General features: G+C 41.5%; 1 long non-coding RNA gene across 1 annotated transcript; it reads right to left on the reverse strand.

The window, feature by feature from the left end:
• Positions 1–868: 868 nt before the first annotated feature.
• Positions 869–6,831, reverse strand: LOC106585760 (uncharacterized). The gene is made up of 3 exons (XR_001324019.3): positions 6,663–6,831; positions 1,947–2,057; positions 869–1,128 (listed from the first exon to the last, which is right to left on the reverse strand). It is a non-coding gene; the product is annotated as an uncharacterized LOC106585760 (long non-coding RNA).
• Between the last annotated feature and the right edge of the window lie 16,611 nt (positions 6,832–23,442).

Genomic DNA, 23,442 nt, shown 5'->3' on the forward strand with positions numbered 1-23,442 from the left:
AGTAGAATCCCCAAAACATACGGTCAAGAATCAAGACTAGTTTCTGGGTTGGAAGGTGCCTGTAACTACCACCAGAAACTACTAGATGTGTGTTTAATGTGACTTAAACTGCTAGTAATTTTAGCTTGCTTATTTTTTTATGACTATGTTTTTATGACTGACACTTTTTATGACTAACATTTTCTTACCAGAAGCATTTGAAGAAGTCATCCTTTTCAGGAGGAGAAATCTACAATTAGACCGTGGGATAGTTTTGGAGGGGTGGTGGATCTGAACTTTTCTCCACAATCATGACCTAACTGCTCCATGCTATGTGGGTAGGGTGGGGTTTAATAAAGGCAAATCAACCAGAAAAAAATCTCCCCTGGCCTTACCCAGATACTTAACCTAATTTCTCACAGTAATAAAGTGATCCATCCATCATTAATTGACAGGACAGTATTGCTAATGCAGTACAGGACTTTGGGTTTGTCATGCTCTCTGACTCACTTCAAAGAACCGTCAGATACACACCCTTAGTCCCAGTCCCCCCAAACTCGATCTGGTCCAATCTGAAATTGGGAATTCCTTGTTCAGAGATTTGTCATAAAGGAGTCTAAAACGACAATCAGATAAGGTCACATTAAGTACTCCCATAAGTAATGTTGTGTCTCACCATAATCGTTCCCTTAAAAGGTGACCAAAACAGTCATTGATAAGGATACGTTGAGGTTTCTTGCTGTTACAAAGCAGGCCTGTCCGTAAATGAGCAATTTGTGGGGTTTCTTTTGTAAGTCATTCAACATAACATTTCTAGACCTGTGATGTTTCACCTTGGCAAAACAAGGACAAAACAGGGACAAAACAAGTAGCTTTCTCATAGACTGTATGTAGTATGGCTATTGTTTAATAACTACGGTTTTACTTTCTAGGGGAATGGAAGTGGCCCCTTTGAATGAGTCTTCAGTCTTCCCACAACTAACACTCTATCAAAGACAGGAGACACTGTTGTCTGAAACCATACCAGCCACAGATATGCATTAGAATAGTTGATCATTGGTGATGTGTTTTTGGGGTGTCCACATCAGAATCTTCAGGCATCTGGATTGTGTTCCTGCTGGGATCTTCCTGAATTTGAAAGAGCTGCAACTTTATCAAGAAAGGATAGAGTTAAGTATTAAAACAAAAAGATGTCAGCCACCCTTTAGACACACTGAGCCTCAGCTTGTTTACAGCGGATGTCAAATTAACATGCTAACAAATAACATTGGCAAATAATAAATATTTTACACCTGTCAAAATGGCAAACAGCAGAATGATGCGTTTGTTGTCTTTTCTCAGCTACAGCTCAATGGGACCAAATTACAGGCAACATGTAAACAATTTAAGAGATTTCATTACAACTAACAATCAAGATTTATTCATGTAATAAAACCAGAGGAATATTTAGGAGAGGAAATAAATGAAAGATATGTCACATCTTGGGTGTATCCATTGTACCAGACAATAGATATATTGTGTTTCAAATCTAAATCAACAAAGTTTCTCATGCCTACTTAAGAAAATATAAATGATTGGCACATGTTGGAGGATCTGTGATGAAATCCCTCAAGATTGATTATTTATTTGTTAACGACCGTCTGTTATGGTAAAACTATTCCATTCATAATAAACAAAATCTTATGTATGGATCAGACAAATAAAACAGCCATATCCTTGAACAATTCCCCACTGTCTGGTACTGGGAAAGGCTTTGATATGGGGTTGGTTACATGGGAATATGTGGGGGAGTCTGGGACGTTTGTGTGTAACAACAAGCATGCTGATGAAGGCTACAGTATAAACTGAAATTACAATATACTGTATAATGTCCACTGTTCTCCAAGAGTGACTGGATATCTTTCACATATTTAGTTTGTTCCTTTAGTCAAGAACCATAATTAGAATCCAAGGTAGCATCAGAATACCTTTTCCTCTGGTGTAACACTGTAGAGGACCTCAGCGGTAGATGAGACCAAACCACATGGAACAACTTCTGGAGGAGTGATCTTGTTTCAGTTTCATTTGGGACTGATTCACTGTAAAAACAAAAACAGCATTTCTCAAGTTCATGATCAGTGGAGTTATTTTGTTTTATTGTCAAATGAACACAGGAAACTCACTCCTTCCTGTTCTTCACTCCTTGTTCTTGGATAACTTCTCTATAGATATCATCACCATTTTCTATTTGCAGGTATACTGTGGTGCATGATAAGCTGGCTGCATGGATAGCTGTGTAGAAGGATTTTGTTTGTCGGAATTTGGGGTTTATTTTGTTTTAGAGAAGTATTGAAAATATGTTACATACAATGTCACTTGATTCCACGTGAATCATTTAAGTGCCTATACATAGTTGTTGTTATCAGTCTCACGCAGAGAGAATGGATCATGGTGTATCAAACCTCATACTACACCTCGTAGCATATTGCATCTCTACAGTACATTAACATTTTAGTCATTTAGCAGGCGCTCTTATACAGAGAGACTTACAGTTAGTGCATTCATCTTAGAATAGCTATGTGTGACAACCACATATCACAGTCGGAGTAAGCGGCCAGTTTCATGCTTCATATAGATAATCCTCATCCACAAAGAAATCCATCACCACACTTACTACTGGATAGTTTCTACATAGTTTCTATAGTGTTAAACACACACACACCCTCATCCTATGCAGACTACTACACACATGCTGCACGCACGCACACACACACACACACACACAGGTGTTCAATACAGTTAGTGTCACTTCAAGACAAGGTGGTGTTTGGTTGCTCCAGCTCCAAAAGACCACAACTTCCCTTCCCTTGTCCAGAAAGGAAGTGTAGAATAATGCAAAGATAATCTTTGCCCACTTTCCCCCTAGATCCTCTCTCTGTGTATTATTCCAGCCTCCTCTCTTTACCACATTGTCAGATACTCTGGTATCAGAGAAGAAGGCTCACCATTCTCCAACAGGGAGAATAAAAGTGGGAGGGTTGAGTCCAAGATGGCAAAGGGCCAGCTGAACTGGAGGCAAGGCACCACACCCTAATAAGGTAATATCACAATGAACCAGTTGAATGTAGACACAAATATAACACTTTTTTGTATTACAACTTTTCTGAAATATTGTATTAGAATATGCAAGTTAGGCTATATCTAATTAAACCTGGAATAATAATGGTGAAACAGCCACATCCATTTGCAATATTACAACAACAAAGAAGTTACTGCAAACAACGAACACTGTCTTGTCCACCAGCACCTCATTGCACGCACGATAGAAGAACAGAATATGTACTGCAAAAAATGTTTTACCATGCTGCACAACGCTCCCTTAGCTTGGCAACGAAAACAATAACAAAGTTGGTGGGGTGGCCAGTGGCGCTGTTTCCCCCTACCACGGATTCCATTTTTAAATATGCACAATTTGCATATACAACAAATCCATTTTTTAGGACACTGGATGAAGCCAGACTAAATACTTTGGTTTCATTTTGTTTAGACACTCCAAGACTGGAATTGTATAGAGTAGATTGTGGATAAATTATTTTTTCCAAAGAAATGTTTCCGAAGAATACAAATTTGACCACACATCAACAATTCAAGTCTGGAAAATATTTCTATTAATAACCAGACAAAATTTTGTGACTGCAGATGCTTCTGAAACGATTTTTTTTTTGTTGGTGTGTGAGAAGAGTCTGACTTTCGGAAAATGACAGTAAAGACAAGTACAATGAATTTAGCCTACCAATCGCCAAATGCCTGTCTTAAACATCTCTACAAAGTAAGTTACTACATATAGTCCAGTTTGTAACATTCTCTATGAAGTGGGCTTTTAAAATATGTGAGCTATGAAATTATGGATTTATGTAAATGTTTTAATGAATTACATTCTGATGATGGTAGTATGATAACTAAAAGGAAATATACATTTACATCAAGTTCTAGACATTTTTATGTTAACTTTTTGAAAGTACTAATAGTCAAGGACAAAAATACCCCAAAATCTCAAAATTGATAAGTAGATGAAAAAATGTAATTTCAGCCTGTGGTGCCTCTCCTTAACATGGTCAATGGCATGTTAATGAACTGTAATCTTCCAGTGATTTCCTTTTCATTAGGCTATGTTTACTTATGGAGTCAAAGAGGAGTTTAGGACCGCCTACTGAGATTGGGTCCAGGAAGAGTCTACACTGAACACCAAAGGAAACTAGGAGCCTCTCTCTTTCATCTGCCCCAGACACGGTCTTTCCTTTATTTTACTTTGGTTTTATTCCATAGCACATTACTGTAATCTATAATGTACTGTATGCAACAATTTCAATGCATCGAATTCCATTCCATTTTCTGAACAAAGGCAGACCCTAAATGTTTCAGTTCGGCTACCTCTGAAACAGAAACAGAAATGAATAATCACCACAGTACAAAATGGAGAGGCAGAATATCAGCGGGCTAATACGGATAGATTGCTCAGGGAATTAGGATTAGTCACTGGTTGGACGTGGCGATATCCAGAACCAGATACTGGGACAGTGGGCTGGGCCAGTCTGGGATCTTGGCCAAAGCCAGTCTGACCCAGTACATCAGCTCTGGTCCTAGCAGAATGACCATAATGACAAACACATGGCCTGGTCACAAACAGAGCTGAAGACCAAGATACACAATATATTTTGTGTGTGTGTGTGTGTGTGTGTGTGCGTGCGTGTACACGTGCGTGTACGTGCATGTGCGTGTGTGTGCGCGTGTGTAACTGGAGGTGTTGTGTGTACTTCTGAAACATATCAGTAGTTCTAAAAAGTTATGTAGTTCTGGAAACTCATGCTGCAACTTTTATTTTTACATCTTGAGATTTCAGTCTAGAGGTTTGAGAGAAGAGTACTATTCATGCACACAGTAGACAGTCTGGACTGGTATGAAATCCACCACTGTCTACAAATGAAAATACTTTAAATAGATCTTTACAGGACAGATTCTAACCCATATACTGTTATTCTCTGTCAATAATCCTACATTTCTTCACCAGCTATTGTGCATTGACATCATTTTGACCAAAGTTTTCTCACGAAAGCCAATGCTTTAGCACCATCCAGTGGTTATATTGGGAAACTCAGTCTGTTCCCGTCTCCATATCAGTGCAGCTGTGGACACTGGTATATGTGAATGTATATCACATCATTTCTTCATCTCTCCATTTAGATGTATGTAGAGAATTCAGGTTATGGATGTGTGTGTGTGTGTGTGTGTGTGTGTGTGTGTGTGTGTGTGTGTGTGTGTGTGTGTGTGTGTGTGTGTGTGTGTTATTGAAGAGAGAATGTGTATCTATTTCACTTGCTTTGGCAATGTAAACATATGTTTCCCATGCCAATAAAGCCCTTTTAATTTAATTGAAGGTGTGTATGTTATAGAAGAGAGGGTGTTGCTGATCATAGCTAACAGAACTGCCCAAAGCCATAAAAAAGATTTTCCAATTCATAACGAAACAGAACAGTCTATTGTACTGTAATAGTTATGCATTAGATTCACTGAAATTCCTCCTGGGGAAATTACATCAGTTCTCTCAGACCACCACAAGGGGGTGGTATGGTCATTGTTTCCCAAAATGGAAAAGGCCACTAGGTGAAAGTCATTCAAGGTCACAATTGGCCCTCCGTTTCATCATCTGAGTACAAGGAACATTAGTGGAATGTAGCCAAAAGTCTCAAATGGGCTAAATTACAATGGGCTTTGCAGCAATGTATGATTAGTATGGATAAAACAAAGACGATATGGTGATGTAGGCATAAACTGATGTTATTGCTAATGACCATATATACAGCTATGAAAATGTATCCATGAAATAACAAATGGTGTTCTTTGACTTTTTGATTTTAGTAATAATAAAGACAAATGCTTATGTTTAACCTTTGTGAACTGGTTGGGACAGGCTTTTATTTACTGTCAATGGTCATATCATCTTATGTCATGTGTTATGTCATGTTTATGACAGTCCTATGATTCTGTTATGACATACAATTCAAATGAAATGTTATGATTTCTGTTAGGACAAAAAACATGACATTTCAAAGGCACATTGCACTAACATAGGACAAATCCGGTTCATGCAACTGAGAAAATGTATCCAGACATTGCAAAGGGACTAAGAACATGTATGTATCAGGCCACCACTAAGGTACCAATCACACATTCTAACTGTTAATTCCACAGAAAGATATTGATTATTATTGTCTTTACTCATAAAATGTGAGCTTGATGGAGTGCTCTGTTCCATTAGAGAAGAATAGTGAGAGGGCAATGCTCTGTATCGGCGGCTGTAGTGGTTGTGCTACTACCACACATGCACTGCCCTGATCCTGTCTATGAGATTGTGTAAAAAATAAGTATTTGAGTTGTCCACACCACAGGCACACACACTACACCAGGGGCGGACTGGGACCAAATATTGGCCCTGGCATTTCTAACACACCGGACCATTTTTTCCTTTGAGGCCCCCATTATTAGCCAGATAAATATCATTTTGCACAAAAAAACAAAAAAAACAAGTTAGACATGCCCACTAGGCTAAAAATTTACCAGCCCATCTGGCATTTGCCCAAAGTGCCAGATGGCCAGTCCATCCCTGCACTACACACACACACACACACACACACACAGTGTCTCACCCCCTATTGGTCAGCGTCTCTCCACCCCACTGCTGGAGTCTCTGAGGGGTCTGCTGCAGCACTGTGCTCCAGGGGCCTGGAAACACTGGAGGGAGGCTTTTTTGCTTACTTCTATTTTTGGTCCGGATATCTCTAAGCACAGGATCACAGTTCCCCCCCCCCCCCCCCCCCCCCCATTTCCTACACACTGGTTACTAGTATAGTTCTACCCCAATAATCCTTTCTGGGCAGATAAGGAAACACATTCTACCAGTGTAGAGAGGACTAGGCAATATGGTACCACAGAAACAAAGACTACTAGAATGTGAGCAAGGGTAGGCTAAGAACCAGCCATAAATCCTGTTCTTCCTGCATGGCCCAGAGGCAGTGACCAAGTGTTCACTCAACCATAGAGTCAGGCAGGCCATGGTTGTTGCTCCCTTCCCCCATCCTCCATAATAGGAGTTTGGCAGCAGCCTCCTCCCAAGTGTGCAAGGCATAGACCAGACCAGAGTGGTTTCATCTGAACCCAGAGACCTTAGTTAGACATCTTGTTAACCATGCTTCTCAGTACTACATTCACACTAGGACTTAAAAAGACTTTAAAGTAAGATATCCTGAGGAAAGTCGACACCTTTAGCCTATTTGCATATTTCAGTTGTTGTATACTGCATTAAGTCTAGCGGCACACTAACTACAGTGGTAAAACACTACAGAAACTGAACAATTCACCAAGGCTGCATGGCATATAATATAACGTTAACCCAAAGTAATGTATTCACAGCCAATGCTGAAACCAGTGCATACCGGTAATACTGTACTTAGGTGTGGCCAGAGGAACATTCTTGTTCAATTGAATACTGGAAATAATTCATCTTGTATGAGGATGGTGTGTTAAATGATGAATGATGGGTACCTGTCAGCTCAGGTACATGAAAGTAGGCTAAACCATACATCAGCTAATAGTTAAGAGTGCCAGGTAAAACATCACTTGACATTACACAAATACTCCCCTCTGAGTGAAGAATAGGGACTGCCCACATTCCTACAATATAAGAGGGATGGACTAAATTCCCAAAATAGCCTATGGGACTGCAGTTTCGTGTAGTAACCCGTTAGAGGAAACATGTTTATGAATGAATGAGCTCATCATTAGGCTGAGAGAACTATTGTAATAGTATATAACTGTATGAGATATATCTAGTAGGCTACATAGAGGGGTATGTGGTGTAGAACCATATGCTGCTTCATCATCAGACATTTAGGGTACCTAAATAATATCATGGAGAACAATAATTTTAGTGCGCATTACTGCGTGCGTAATAACAGCCTACAAATACGCAATGTTGTCACTCAGTGAGTGTTCTGTAAATTGATTGTTAATTCATGTAGGCTACAAATTCAACATTCTTCATTCATTATACAATAAAAAAAACAGTTTATTTAGAAATAGGAAATCTGTATAGGCATAAACTATATCATGCACTCTTTTCCTTTCTCCGTGTCCCCGGAGGTGGGTATCCTGCTATTGATAGTGGCGAATGCCAGCGGGCATTACAACAGCAAGCGGCCATCTGCCAGCCTAGCGAACTAGCAACCCCACCAGCTGCAGTCGCAAAACGCCCTACAAAGCAGGACATGCATGCAGCTTCTGACGTCTGCGGCCACACTGCGCTACAAAGCGTAGAAAACCGAAGAGCGGAAACAATGAGATTCAAGCTTATAGAAACCACATGGTTTAAAGACCAGCAAGTTTTACGAAGACGTCTCTAAGTGCATTTTGGCTCATATTGAATTGAAGGTTAGATTTGAGGATTATTTCCCCACGAAAAAAATAAATACAAGACTCATGCAGGGACAGTTCTATACCCCGACATGGCGGCAAGAAAGAAGAGAGAGCTTTTTACTATTTTGGAAACTAACGCGGACACAGAAACTACCACGGTCTCCGACAGTGAAGATTCTCCGCTTAATCTTTCAGTCGATGTAAAGTGGTTTGAAATTCCTTTCAGAAAGCCAGACTCGGACGAGGAGGAAGACGAAGTACAGGAGGACGGCGAGGAGGGGGAGAATGGATTCAAAAGCACAGCAGCAACGGAGGAGACTGCAGACGCAGTCAGTTACATCGCGGAAGGAGGCTGCAATATTATTTTGGTCACTGGCAATGGAATCAAGCACGAGGAGGAGGAGTACGCGAAGGAGTGCTATTATTCTACCTCCAATAACTGCTCTGACACCACGTCAAACGACTCGGATATTGATTTCTCCGATTTGGAGGAGGAGGAGCACACGAGTTTTTTCAGCTTTGATGATGACTTGGATGAAGACTGCACTTCTCCCGACTTCTGGGGCGAACCTGATCAGGTAATTTCAATAGAGCCATTCTCCGCTGTCAGTGGCCCACAGCATTCGCTGGGGGACGATGCTGACACTCGTGACTATTTCCGGTTACTCTTTCCAGATTCTCTTTTTGAACACATGGTAGAACAAACAAACAGTTACGCCCTCTATCGGCAAAGGAGGAGTGGAAAGTCCGACCCCCACTGGCATCCCACTGACCTGAGAGAGATGAAAGCTTACATAGGACTGAACATTCTTATGGGCATCAACCAGCTTCCTGATGCTGACATGTACTGGGCCAGTGACATTTTCATAGGCAATGCAGGCTTTAAAAAGACTATGACAGCTAGGCGCTTTGAGAAACTCACCCAGAACCTACATCTATGCGACCGTGAGTCAGAGCCTGTGCGTGGTGAGCGAGGGTATGATGGCCTCTACAAAATACGTGCTCTGCTGGACGTCGTTGAGAACACCATGTGGGACTCGTACACGCCCAACCGCTGCCTGACCATCGACCAGGGTGCCGTGGCCGTGAAAGGTAGTTTCTCCCCGACCCAGTGCATGCCCTCCAAGCCCCTAAAGAAAGGACTCAAAGTGTGGATGCTGTGTGATTCCCGTTCAGGCTACTGCCACCGTGCCAGGATCTATGTGGGCAAGGCCAGCGAGGAGGCGGCGGTGGCTGCCCTGGGCTACAGAGTGGTGACGTCCCTGGTGAGGGGTCTGGAGGGGAAGCACCACCACCTCTTCATGGACAGCTTCTTCACCTCTGTGCCCCTCATGCAGAGGCTCCTCCGGAACGGCCTCTATGCCTGCGGCCCCACCCAGCCCAGTCGCCGTGGTTACCCTGAGGTCCTCCGCCCATGCAACGTCGGCAAGCTGTCGCCGGGCGAGTTTTACCAGTGCCAGCGCGGCAACATTGTCGCCACGGTAACCCGGGACACCAAGGTGGTCAGCTGTCTGTCTTCCAACTCGGCGCCGGGGATTGTGGGAATCAGCCCGGGCAGGCAGCAGCAGCGTGAGTGGGAGGTGGATAGTGATGGCGGAGGAAGAGTGTCTTTTGGGGTTCCACACCCCCTCCCCCTGCTACTGTACCAGGAGAACATGAGAGGGGTAGACCTGTGTGACCAGCTGAGGGAGTGTTACCAGGTGGGGCGCCCTTGCAAGAAGTGGTGGCGCTACTTCCTGTGGTTCTACGTCAACCTCTGCATCGTCAACGCCTACGTCATCCTACGAGAGAGCCGCGGGGGCGCCCCTCCGGCTGGCTGCAACGGGAAACAGTTCACCCAGCGTCACTTCCGCGTTCGCCTGGCACAGCAGCTCATCGGGGACTACCAGGGGGCGAGGGGTATGGAGCGGGCAGCACGTAAACGCCACGCAGACTCACCCATTGAGTACGGGCACCGACTGGACCGCATGTCTGAGCGCTCCCGACGCTGCAGGAACTGCACAAACAAGGGTCTGCGACATGAGAGCGTGTTTGGCTGCAAGATATGTAACGTTCACCTGTGCAGGGGAGGGTGCTTCTCAGAGTTCCATAAATAAGTCTGGATAGTGGTTTGTGTCTTTGTGTCAACAAACTAACTTCTGTCAAAAAACAATGTTTTTTATATGCTAAGATTTGTAAATCCAAAGGTTACCATGACAGGTGCACATTATAGTTACACTTTATTACATGTAGAAGTAGACTAGTCACAAACTTGTAGGATAGAATAAGTATTATCGCACGAATGACTAGAGAAAATAAACTGTAATAGTTCATTTATATTAGTATAGAATGTCTTTGGCTCATTGCCTTTCGTAACACTGACAAAAAATGCCTTGTGTCACTTTTTATATCATGAAAATAATATGTTTTTATATGAAATTGAGACAAAAAAACAGTGAAGACATTTTCTGCACTTACATCAACAAAATGTTTACTGTGGGAAGTTTATCTCTGCTTTTCCAAAAGAAATTTGTCCTGAAGATGTTCCTTTTATTGTTGTACACGGTTCTTTCCTCGTGACTAAAACCTCTTGTTGGTAAATAAAAAGAAAGAAATGGACTTAAAGGCTTAAAGGACAATCAGTAGTTGAAACAATAACAAAGCATTTTCTCTGCCCCTATTTTGGTAAAAAGCTGAGGAATGGGCTCTACCTCTCTCCAATTCATAGACAGAGGACTGACCATCGATGATATAACAATTATAGTTTTAACCATGTTTTGATGGTATATAGAGTTTGTTTACATTTACTTTGTTTTCAAACATTACTGTAAAATAAGCTTTTAGTTGAACTAACCTCATGAGGCATTTATATTCTTTATACATTTTTAAGTAAAAAAAAAATGTAATTCAAATTAACAGTCAAATATTAAGCCTCACATAATTACTGCAAGAATACATTTGACCATTTCCCGCTGGGGCTACCCATACGTAAAATGTATGCATGCATGACTGTAAGTTGCTTCGGATAAAAGCTTCTGCTTAATAGCATATTATAAATCTGCTCGCAGGTTAAAGGCATTACAGCTTTTAAAGACAATTTCCGATTGAGCTGACATGCAAGATGCAGTGAACGCGTGAACATTGCCTTTAAAAGATGCAATAACCCGCAATTTTGATTGAATATATTTTTTTAACTTAAATTAGTTAGGCCTACAGTATATACTCTGTATTTACATCAAATGGATTTTTACTTGTGATTCCCCCAACCCAACCCAACACACACACACACACACACACACACACACACACACACACACACACACACACACACACACACACACACACACACACACACACACACACACACACACACACACACACACACACACACACCCACAAACACATGAAAAGTGGTTTACAGACCTTCAAGGGGACACAGCTTGGAGCAATTATGGGGCAGAAAAAGCCTCTGTCTATTTCCCAGCCAGCGGACACACTGTTGCCATTTCACAGGCTTCCCCACCACACGACTACAGAACAACACAACCATCTGGGAACAGAGTAGCCTACCCTGGGTCCCGAGTCAGCCAAAACCTATGTGCCGTGCTTGTCAGTGAGACGGGTTTGAGTGGGGAGGAAGGGTAACGTACAGACAGTATCTGTTGCAGAGGTTTGTTAAAGCACATGCGGAATCAGTCAAATATTAATCCTCAGATAATTACTGCAATAATTCGTTTGACCATTTTTAGGAAGTCGAGGTTATAATGTCAATGACTATTGTTTATTTATTTTTGCTAAAGCCATAAACCACGGTTCTCAAACATTTTGGGGCCGGGGACCCCAAATTCATCAGGGACCACCTCATAATCAAAACACAACTCAAGTGAGATAAAAAAAAAAAAATAGCATACAAGCCAGGCAAACCAAGTCTCGGGCCCTGGGAAGGAACATTTGAAAGGCCTGCCTCTTGAGAACCATGGAGAGAAAAAATATATATTTTCAAGCTAATTTCCTGCAATTCTACAGATTTTGTCATGTGGGAGAGAGATGTTTTGTTGTTGACGCTTTAAAGCTAATATCATGCAATTCTATTACATCTATTACACCCTCTAAACTTATTCCACGGATCCCAAAATGCATTTTAATCTGTTGTTTTTAGAAATATTAGAATTTTTTTATTATACTTTTTTAATTTAATTTGAGCTCTGACCCCACTTTGAGAACCCCTGCCATAAACTACATCTCTTTGGAATAGCTTTGGCTAAAGCTACAGGACAGTCGGTTGATGTCTGTGTGCAGGGCCGGATCTAGCCTTTTGGGATACCCTAAACCAGATTTGGTTGGGTGGGCAAAACATTTTGTGGCCCCCCTCTTGACAGCGGAGATAAAACATTTTTTACTTCTAAAGTTAATTTGCTGCAATTCTACAAATTTTGCCCTGGGACAGAGAGGAACATTTTCAGTTTTACTGTACATTTCCTGCAGTTCTACACATTTTGCCATGGCTTGCGCCCCACATGAAAAAATACTATAGTGTATACCATGGTAGGAATACTATGGTATTCACTGTAATGTTTTTGCAGACTTTACTTCAGTATTCACTGTAGTATACTTAAGCAATAAGGCCCGAAGGGGTGTGGTATGGACAATATACCGCGGTTAAGGGCTGTTCTTTTGCGTCGTGCCTGGATACAGCCCTATGCCGTGGTATATTGGCCATATACCACAACCCCCCCAAGGTGCCTTATTGCTATTATAAACTGGTTACCAACATAATTAGAGCTGTAAAATAAATGTTTTGTCATACCTATGGTATACAGTCTGATATACCATGGCTGTCAGCTAATCAGCATTCAGGGCTCGAACCACCTAGTTTATAACGTAGTGTACTGTAATATACTGTAGTATTTACTGTAGTAAATATAAATACTGTAGTAAAAAAAGTGTAGCATATACTACAGTAAGTACTGTAGTGCTTTTGTGGACTGTAATATACTGTAGTATTTACTGTAATGTTTTGCTGACTGTAGTACGTTATACTGTAGTAAGTACTGTAGTGTTTTTATGGAATGGTGTATACTGTAGTATTTACAGATTGCACAAATTGGGATATGAGGGAGGGGAATAGGCAGGATATATGCAAATTAAATACTGTAGTATTGACTATAGTTAAGAAGGTAGTGTTTTTGCGGACTATAGTATTTACTACAGTGTTTTTTGTGTGTTTAATACTGGGGTGTGTACTATAGGATTCTACAGTATACTACAAAATTCTATACTAAAGACTACGACATGATCGAGGAATACTACGATGTGTAGGATAGTATTCTACAGTATACTACAGTTTACTACAGAATTCTATAGTAAGTACTGTAGTGGGTAGAGATCAACTTTTGCAGTTTTAAAGCAAATTTCCTGAATTTGTACACATTTTGCCATGACTTATGCCATGTTAAAATTATATCTGAGTGAGAGTGGCTTACAAAATCAATGGGGGCCCCCTGGAAGTCAGGGCCCCTTGGGCACGTACCCGTCAGTCATTTGGCCATGATTACTACAAGTTTAGATAGCTGGCTAGGCTAACTTACCAATCAGTTTTTTTGTGAATGACAATTAAGTGACTGTCATTGACTGACATAACAAAAGGAAAACTGCTTATGCACAATCACATTTTGTAACTGCACACTCAACAGTAGCCTAAATTGAGACCCCCCTTTTTGTGTTGAGTCCGGGGGACCTAAGCTACCGCTTATGTCGCTTATGCCTGGAGCCAGCCCTTGCCCTTACAAAAAAAGATTGCAGTTTTGAAACTGCAGTAACTGCAGTCGACTGGAATTTGGAATGGAGTAATTACAGAATAACTGCAGTGTACTGCATAATTACTGCAGTAAAAAAAAACATTATTTTGGACTCAGTAACTGACTGCAGTTATAAGGGTGTCTGTGTGTAATCAGGGATGGAGCCTGTTTTCATAGTTCAGAACACCCTTGTGTGTCCTCCTGGGGTTTTGGTTTCTTGCTCTTCCTCCCCCTCCCTCTCTCTCTTTCCCTCTCTCTCTGTTTCTCTCTCTCTGTCTCTCACTCTCTCTGGTGTACCGTCTCTTGCTCTCCAGGCACTGCTGGGCCGACACACACACTGCTTTGCTGTGCTGTGCAATCTTTCTCCCACTCTTTCACTCAGCTCTGCTGTTCTCTCTGTCTCTCTCAGCTCTGCCATGCTATTCCCCCCCGCCCTCTGCTGCTCCCCAGCTGGAAGAGGGTTAGTCAACTGGACTGGACGCCCCTCCCGCTGATACATGGGAGCCCCGCGGGGAGTCGCCATGGCAACACCGACCAGCGAAGACAGGGAGTCGCCAGCAGGCCCTTACGGTTGTCATGGGTACTCTCTCTGGCTACGGGGGCGGCAGGCGCTGGAGGCCACACCTCCTCAACCCCTTTCCAAAACCAGGCAAGGCTGAGGCATACACTGTAGGTCTACACACTGTAAATGGCTGACTGTCTGTTTCTGATGTAGCCAGCTCCTTCCAAAACCAGGCAAGGCACACTTTAGGCCTACTTCACTCAGTAAATACATGTATAGCACAGCTGTCCGTCTTTTTCTGCTGTAACCTTTCGAGAGATGATAGTGAGAGGCAGGGTTGGGTAGATTACTTTCTAAATGTAACCTGTTAGCCTACTAGTTACCTGTCCAAAATTGTAATCAGTAACATAACTTTTGGTTTACCCAAACTCAGCAACGTAATCTGATTACTTTCAGTTAAGTTTGGATTTCTTACCCCTTAACCTTTTACTTCAGTGGGCTAAATCGGGATTTCTTGGTAGTCTTAAACAAATCTACTTTGGAACAAAAGTATGCACCTCACACACGGGGTTATGGGCACGTACCATGTCAGATGTATAACCTTTTGAGTTTACATTCCAATATTACACTTTATATAGACCCCTTTCTGTGCCGCATGAGGGCGATGCTCGCAAGTTGGTGTCAGAACAAGGGGGCGTTCTCATAGAATGCAAGCAATAAAATCCTCTATTTGCATGTTGCTTATGAGTGCATTTCACACTACTTTTGGATTATATAATTGGATTTTAAGGCTCGTATGAATGTCCTGCTTAATATAATGTTTGTATCATTTAAGTATAATCAACTGGATTACACTTAAAAAACACTTCAACCAGTAAAATGGCTCTTAGACTAGCTTTTGCTACAGACTATATCAATGAGCGTTAGCATTCTAGCTAACATTTTGCAAATATCACAACCAAATATAATCTTAACGACTGTTCAAGCAAGAATCAAAACATTGTAAGCGTATGAGAACAAAAAAAGTTAATCTAGGCTATGTTGAATGGCGCAGATGGTGATGGGTTTCTTACTGCCGCCCAGAGTCGCGCGCATCTGTGCATGACGTCAATATGTAGTGTGCTGGAAAAGGGTCTATACATCACAGAAGACTGAAATATAACAACTCCATTTGACAAAGAAACATCAGATTTCTGCCATTTTAAAAAGAATAATGTTTATTAATTATGAAAATATGAAAAATATGAATAACATTCTACCCATGAGGCCACTAGAAGGTGATTTGGTCATTTGACTGCAGGAACGGGCTACGAGGCATTAGACGAAGACGAAAAGGGTCCATCAAACGCATTTGATGTGTCATCAAAGTGGTCTCTGGCTTATGGATAGACTCCCTCAGGTGGAACACACTTAGACCTGCGCCTTTTTTCAATGCTGAATTGAATGTCCTTTAGAAAACAGAAAGGTGTCATCATTTTTTCACAAACATCCTTTCTGAATTTAAAAGTAATCCAACAAATAATATTTTTTTTTTAAGTATATCTAATCTGATTACAATATTTTTGCTAGTAACGTAACTGATTACAGGTACAGTTTTCTTGTAGTCAGTTACTCCCCAAACCTGGTGAGATGAGAGGCTAAATCACCAAACATTTTAGGTGGTGCTGCTTCATCTAAACAAATACACAAAATCATTTTGGGTAGAGTGTCCGTATATTTTCTTGGCTTTGTTTTTCCATGCATGTCATGAGGAACAGCACAAGCCCTCTTTCAGGATAACATTCCCACCTGGACCATAATGTACCTTATAATATCTCACTTTCATACATCTAATTAGGTTGTGATATGGTGATCTATTGATCCCTGTCTCCCAAATTCTATCCTATTCAGCTATACGGGCCAGTCCTTTCTCCTTTATCCTATTCTGATATAATGGCTAGTCCTTTCTCCTTTATCCTATTCTGCTATAGAGGCTAGTCCTTTCTCATTTATCCTATTCTGCTATACGGGCCAGTCCTTTCTCCTTTATCCTATTCTGATATACTGGCTAGTCCTTTCTCCTTTATCCTATTCTGCTATAGAGGCTAGTCCTTTCTCCTTTATCCTATTCTGCTATACGGGCTAGTCCTTTCTCCTTTATCCTATTCTGCTATACGGGTTAGTCCTTTCTCCTTTATCGTATTCTGCTATACGGGTTAGTCCTTTCTCCTTTCTCCTATTCTGATATACGGGCTAGTCCTTTCTCCTTTATCCTATTCTGCTATACGGGTTAGTCCTTTCTCCTTTATCCTATTCTGCTATACGGGTTAGTCCTTTCTCCTTTATTCTATTCTGATATACGGGCTAGTCCTTTCTCCTTTATCCTATTCTGCTATACGGGCTAGTCCTCTCTCCTTTATCCTATTCTGCTACATGGGCTAGTCCTTTCTCCTTTATACCTATTCTGCTATACGGGCTAGTCCTTTCTCCTATTCTGCTATACAGGCCAGTCCTTTTTCTTTTATTTCTCCTTCATCCTATTCTGCTATACAGGCTCGTCCTTTTTCCTTTATCCTATTCTGCTATATGGGCTAGTCCTTTCTCCTTTATCCTATTCTGCTATACGGGCTAGTCCTTACTCCTTTATCCTACTCTGCTATACGGGCTAGTCCTTTCTCCTTTCTCCTATTCTGCTATATGGGCTAGTCCTTTCTTCTTTATCCTATTCTGATATACGGGCTAGTCCTTTCTCCTATTCTGCTATACAGGCTAGTCCTTTCTCCTTTCTCCTATTCTGCTATACGGGCTAATCCTTTCTCCTTTATCCCTATTCTGCTAAATGGGCTAGTCCTTTATCCTTTATCCTATTCTGCTATACAGGCTAGTCCTTTCTCCTTTCTCCTATTCTGATATACGGGCTAGTCCTTTCTCCTTTATCCTATTCTGATATACGGGCTAGTCCTTTCTCCTTTATCCTATTCTGATATACGGGCTAGTCCTTTCTCCTTTCTCCTATTTTGCTATACAGGCTAGTCCTTTCTCCTTTGTCCTATTCTGATATACGGGCTAGTCCTTTCTCCTTTCTCCTATTTTGCTATACAGGCTAGTCCTTTCTCCTTTATCCTATTCTGCTATACGGGCTAGTCCTTTCTTCTTTATCGTATTCTGATATACGGGCTAGTCCTTTCTCCTTTATACCTATTCTGCTATACGGGCTAGTCCTTTCTCCTTTATCCTATTTTGCTATACAGGCTAGTCCTTTTTCCTTTATCCTATTCTGCTATACGGGCTAGTCCTTTCTCTCCTTTATCCTATTCTGCTATACGGGCTAGTCCTTTCTCCTTTATACCTATTCTGCTATACGGGCTAGTCCTTTCTCCTATTCTGCTATACAGGCCAGTCCTTTTTCTTTTATTTCTCCTTCATCCTATTCTGCTATACAGGCTCGTCCTTTTTCCTTTATCCTATTCTGCTATATGGGCTAGTCCTTTATCCTTTATCCTATTCTGCTATACAGGCTCGTCCTTTTTCCTTTATCCTATTCTGCTATATGGGCTAGTCCTTTCTCCTTTCTCCTATTCTGCTATACGGGCTAGTCCTTTCTCCTTTATCCTATTCTGCTATACGGGCTAGTCCTTTCTCCTTTATCCTATTCTGCTATATGGGCTAGTCCTTTCTTCTTTATCCTATTCTGATATACGGGCTAGTCCTTTCTCCTATTCTGCTATACAGGCTAGTCCTTTCTCCTTTCTCCTATTCTGCTATACGGGCTAGTCCTTTCTCCTTTATCCCTATTCTGCTAAATGGGCTAGTCCTTTATCCTTTATCCTATTCTGCTATACAGGCTAGTCCTTTCTCCTTTATCCTATTCTGCTATATGGGCTAGTCCTTTCTCCTTTATCCTATTCTGCTATACGGGCTAGTCCTTTCTCCTTTATCCTATTCTGCTATACGGGCTAGTCCTTTCTCCTTTATCCTATTCTGCTATATGGGCTAGTCCTTTCTTCTTTATCCTATTCTGATATACGGGCTAGTCCTTTCTCCTATTCTGCTATACAGGCTAGTCCTTTCTCCTTTCTCCTATTCTGCTATACGGGCCAGTCCTTTCTCCTTTATCCCTATTCTGCTAAATGGGCTAGTCCTTTATCCTTTATCCTATTCTGCTATACAGGCTAGACCTTTCTCCTTTATCCTATTCTGCTATATGGGCTAGTCCTTTCTCCTTTCTCCTATTCTGCTATATGGGCTAGTCCTTTCTCCTTTCTCCTATTCTGATATACGGGCTAGTCCTTTCTCCTATTCTGCTATACAGGCCAGTCCTTTTTCTTTTATTTCTCCTTCTTCCTATTCTGCTATACAGGCTCGTCCTTTTTCCTTTATCCTATTCTGCTATACGGGCTAGTCCTTTCTCCTTTATCCTATTCTGCTATACGGGCTAGTCCTTTCTCTTTTATCCTATTCTGCTATATGGGCTAGTCCTTTCTTCTTTATCCTATTCTGAGATACGGGCTAGTCCTTTCTCCTATTCTGCTATACAGGCTAGTTCTTTCTCCTTTCTCCTATTCTGCTATACGGGCTAGTCCTTTCTCCTTTAACCCTATTCTGCTAAATGGGCTAGTCCTTTATCCTTTATCCTATTCTGCTATACAGGCTAGTCCTTTCTCCTTTATCCTATTCTGCTATATGGGCTAGTCCTTTCTCCTTTATCCTATTCTGCTATACGGGCTAGTCCTTTCTTCTTTATCCTATTCTGATATACGGGCTAGTCCTTTCTCCTTTATACCTATTCTGCTATACGGGCCAGTCCTTTCTCCTTTATCCTATTCTGCTATACAGGCTAGTCCTTTTTCCTTTATCCTATTCTGCTATACGGGCTAGTCCTTTCTCTCCTTTATACTATTCTGCTATACGGGCTAGTCCTTTCTCCTTTATCCTATTCTGCTACATGGGCTAGTCCTTTCTCCTTTATACCTATTCTGCTATACGGGCTAGTCCTTTCTCCTATTCTGCTATACAGGCCAGTCCTTTTTCTTTTATTTCTCCTTCGTCCTATTCTGCTATACAGGCTCGTCCTTTTTCCTTTATCCTATTCTGCTATATGGGCTAGTCCTTTATCCTTTATCCTATTCTGCTATACAGGCTCGTCCTTTTTCCTTTATCCTATTCTGCTATATGGGCTAGTCCTTTCTCCTTTATCCTATTCTGCTATACGGGCTAGTCCTTTCTCCTTTATCCTATTCTGCTATACGGGCTAGTCCTTTCTTCTTTATCCTATTCTGATATACGGGCTAGTCCTTTCTCCTTTTCTGCTATACAGGCTAGTCCTTTCTCCTTTCTCCTATTCTGCTATACGGGCTAGTCCTTTCTCCTTTATCCCTATTCTGCTAAATGGGCTAGTCCTTTATCCTTTATCCTATTCTGCTATACGGGCTAGTCCTTTCTCCTTTATCCTATTCTGCTATACGGGCTAGTCCTTTCTTCTTTATCCTATTCTGATATACGGGCTAGTCCTTTCTCCTTTTCTGCTATACAGGCTAGTCCTTTCTCCTTTCTCCTATTCTGCTATACGGGCTAGTCCTTTCTCCTTTATCCCTATTCTGCTAAATGGGCTAGTCCTTTATCCTTTATCCTATTCTGCTATACAGGCTAGTCCTTTCTCCTTTATCCTATTCTGCTATATGGGCTAGTCCTTTCTCCGTTCTCCTATTCTGCTATATGGGCTAGTCCTTTCTCCTTTCTCCTATTCTGATATACGGGCCAGTCCTTTCTCCTTTCTCCTATTTTGCTATACAGGCTAGTCCTTTCTCCTTTATCCTATTCTGCTATACGGCTAGTCCTTTCTCCTTTATCCTATTCTGATATACGGGCTAGTCCTTTCTCCTTTATCCTATTTTGCTATACAGGCTAGTCCTTTCTCCTTTATCCTATTCTGCTATACGGCTAGTCCTTTCTCCTTTATCCTATTAGATATACAGGCTAGTCCTTTCTCCTTTATCCTATTCTGCTATACGGGCTAGTCCTTTCTCCTTTATCCTATTCTGCTATATGGGTTAGTCCTTTCCTCTTTATCCTATTCTGATATACTGGCTAGTCCTTTCTCCTGTATCCTATTCTGCTATACGGGCTAGTCCTTTCTCCTTTATCCTATTCTGCTATACGGGCTAGTCCTTTCTCCTTTATCCTATTCTGCTATACGGGCTAGTCCTTTCTCCTTTATCCTATTCTGCTATATGGGCCAGTCCTTTCTCCTTTATCCTATTCTGCTATACAGGCTAGTCCTTTCTCCTTTATCCTATTCTGCTATACGGGCTAGTCCTTTCTCCTTAATCCTATTCTGCTATACGGGCTAGTCCTTTCTCCTTTATCCTATTCTGCTATACGGGCTAGTCCTTTCTCCTTTATCCTATTCTGCTACATGGGCTAGTCCTTTCTCCTTTATCCTATTCTGCTATACGGGCTAGTCCTTTCTTCTTTATCCTATTCTGATATACGGGCTAGTCCTTTCTCCTTTATACCTATTCTGCTATACGGGCTAGTCCTTTCTCCTTTATCCTATTCTGCTATACAGGCTAGTCCTTTTTCCTTTATCCTATTCTGCTATACGGGCTAGTCCTTTCTCTCCTTTATCCTATTCTGCTACACGGGCTAGTCCTTTCTCCTTTATCCTATTCTGCTACATGGGCTAGTCCTTTCTCCTTTATACCTATTCTGCTATACGGGCTAGTCCTTTCTCCTATTCTGCTATACAGGCTAGTCCTTTCTCCTTTCTCCTATTCTGCTATACGGGCTAGTCCTTTCTCCTTTATCCCTATTCTGCTAAATGGGCTAGTCCTTTATCCTTTATCCTATTCTGCTATACAGGCTAGACCTTTCTCCTTTATCCTATTCTGCTATATGGGCTAGTCCTTTCTCCTTTCTCCTATTCTGCTATATGGGCTAGTCCTTTCTCCTTTCTCCTATTCTGATATACGGGCCAGTCCTTTCTCCTTTCTCCTATTTTGCTATACAGGCTAGTCCTTTCTCCTTTATCCTATTCTGCTATACGGCTAGTCCTTTCTCCTTTATCCTATTCTGATATACGGGCTAGTCCTTTCTCCTTTATCCTATTCTGCTACATGGGCTAGTCCTTTCTCCTTTATACCTATTCTGCTATACGGGCTAGTCCTTTCTCCTATTCTGCTATACAGGCCAGTCCTTTTTCTTTTATTTCTCCTTCTTCCTATTCTGCTATACAGGCTCGTCCTTTTTCCTTTATCCTATTCTGCTATAAGGGCTAGTCCTTTCTCCTTTATCCTATTCTGCTATACGGGCTAGTCCTTTCTCCTTTATCCTATTCTGCTATATGGGCTAGTCCTTTCTTCTTTATCCTATTCTGAGATACGGGCTAGTCCTTTCTCCTATTCTGCTATACAGGCTAGTTCTTTCTCCTTTCTCCTATTCTGCTATACGGGCTAGTCCTTTCTCCTTTAACCCTATTCTGCTAAATGGGCTAGTCCTTTATCCTTTATCCTATTCTGCTATACAGGCTAGTCCTTTCTCCTTTATCCTATTCTGCTATATGGGCTAGTCCTTTCTCCTTTATCCTATTCTGCTATACGGGCTAGTCCTTTCTTCTTTATCCTATTCTGATATACGGGCTAGTCCTTTCTCCTTTATACCTATTCTGCTATACGGGCCAGTCCTTTCTCCTTTATCCTATTCTGCTATACAGGCTAGTCCTTTTTCCTTTATCCTATTCTGCTATACGGGCTAGTCATTTCTCTCCTTTATACTATTCTGCTATACGGGCTAGTCCTTTCTCCTTTATCCTATTCTGCTACATGGGCTAGTCCTTTCTCCTTTATACCTATTCTGCTATACGGGCTAGTCCTTTCTCCTATTCTGCTATACAGGCCAGTCCTTTTTCTTTTATTTCTCCTTCGTCCTATTCTGCTATACAGGCTCGTCCTTTTTCCTTTATCCTATTCTGCTATATGGGCTAGTCCTTTATCCTTTATCCTATTCTGCTATACAGGCTCGTCCTTTTTCCTTTATCCTATTCTGCTATATGGGCTAGTCCTTTCTCCTTTATCCTATTCTGCTATACGGGCTAGTCCTTTCTCCTTTATCCTATTCTGCTATACGGGCTAGTCCTTTATTCTTTATCCTATTCTGATATACGGGCTAGTCCTTTCTCCTTTTCTGCTATACAGGCTAGTCCTTTCTCCTTTCTCCTATTCTGCTATACGGGCTAGTCCTTTCTCCTTTATCCCTATTCTGCTAAATGGGCTAGTCCTTTATCCTTTATCCTATTCTGCTATACAGGCTAGTCCTTTCTCCTTTATCCTATTCTGCTATATGGGCTAGTCCTTTCTCCTTTCTCCTATTCTGCTATATGGCCTAGTCCTTTCTCCTTTCTCCTATTCTGATATACGGGCCAGTCCTTTCTCCTTTCTCCTATTTTGCTATACAGGCTAGTCCTTTCTCCTTTATCCTATTCTGCTATACGGCTAGTCCTTTCTCCTTTATCCTATTCTGATATACGGGCTAGTCCTTTCTCCTTTATCCTATTTTGCTATACAAGCTAGTCCTTTCTCCTTTATCCTATTCTGCTATACGGCTAGTCCTTTCTCCTTTATCCTATTAGATATACAGGCTAGTCCTTTCTCCTTTATCCTATTCTGCTATACGGGCTAGTCCTTTCTCCTTTATCCTATTCTGCTATATGGGTTAGTCCTTTCCTCTTTATCCTATTCTGATATACTGGCTAGTCCTTTC

The sequence above is a fragment of the Salmo salar genome, chromosome 24 (assembly GCF_965601325.2).
Source record: "Salmo salar chromosome 24, fSalSal1, whole genome shotgun sequence".
Classification (NCBI taxonomy): domain Eukaryota; kingdom Metazoa; phylum Chordata; class Actinopteri; order Salmoniformes; family Salmonidae; genus Salmo; species Salmo salar.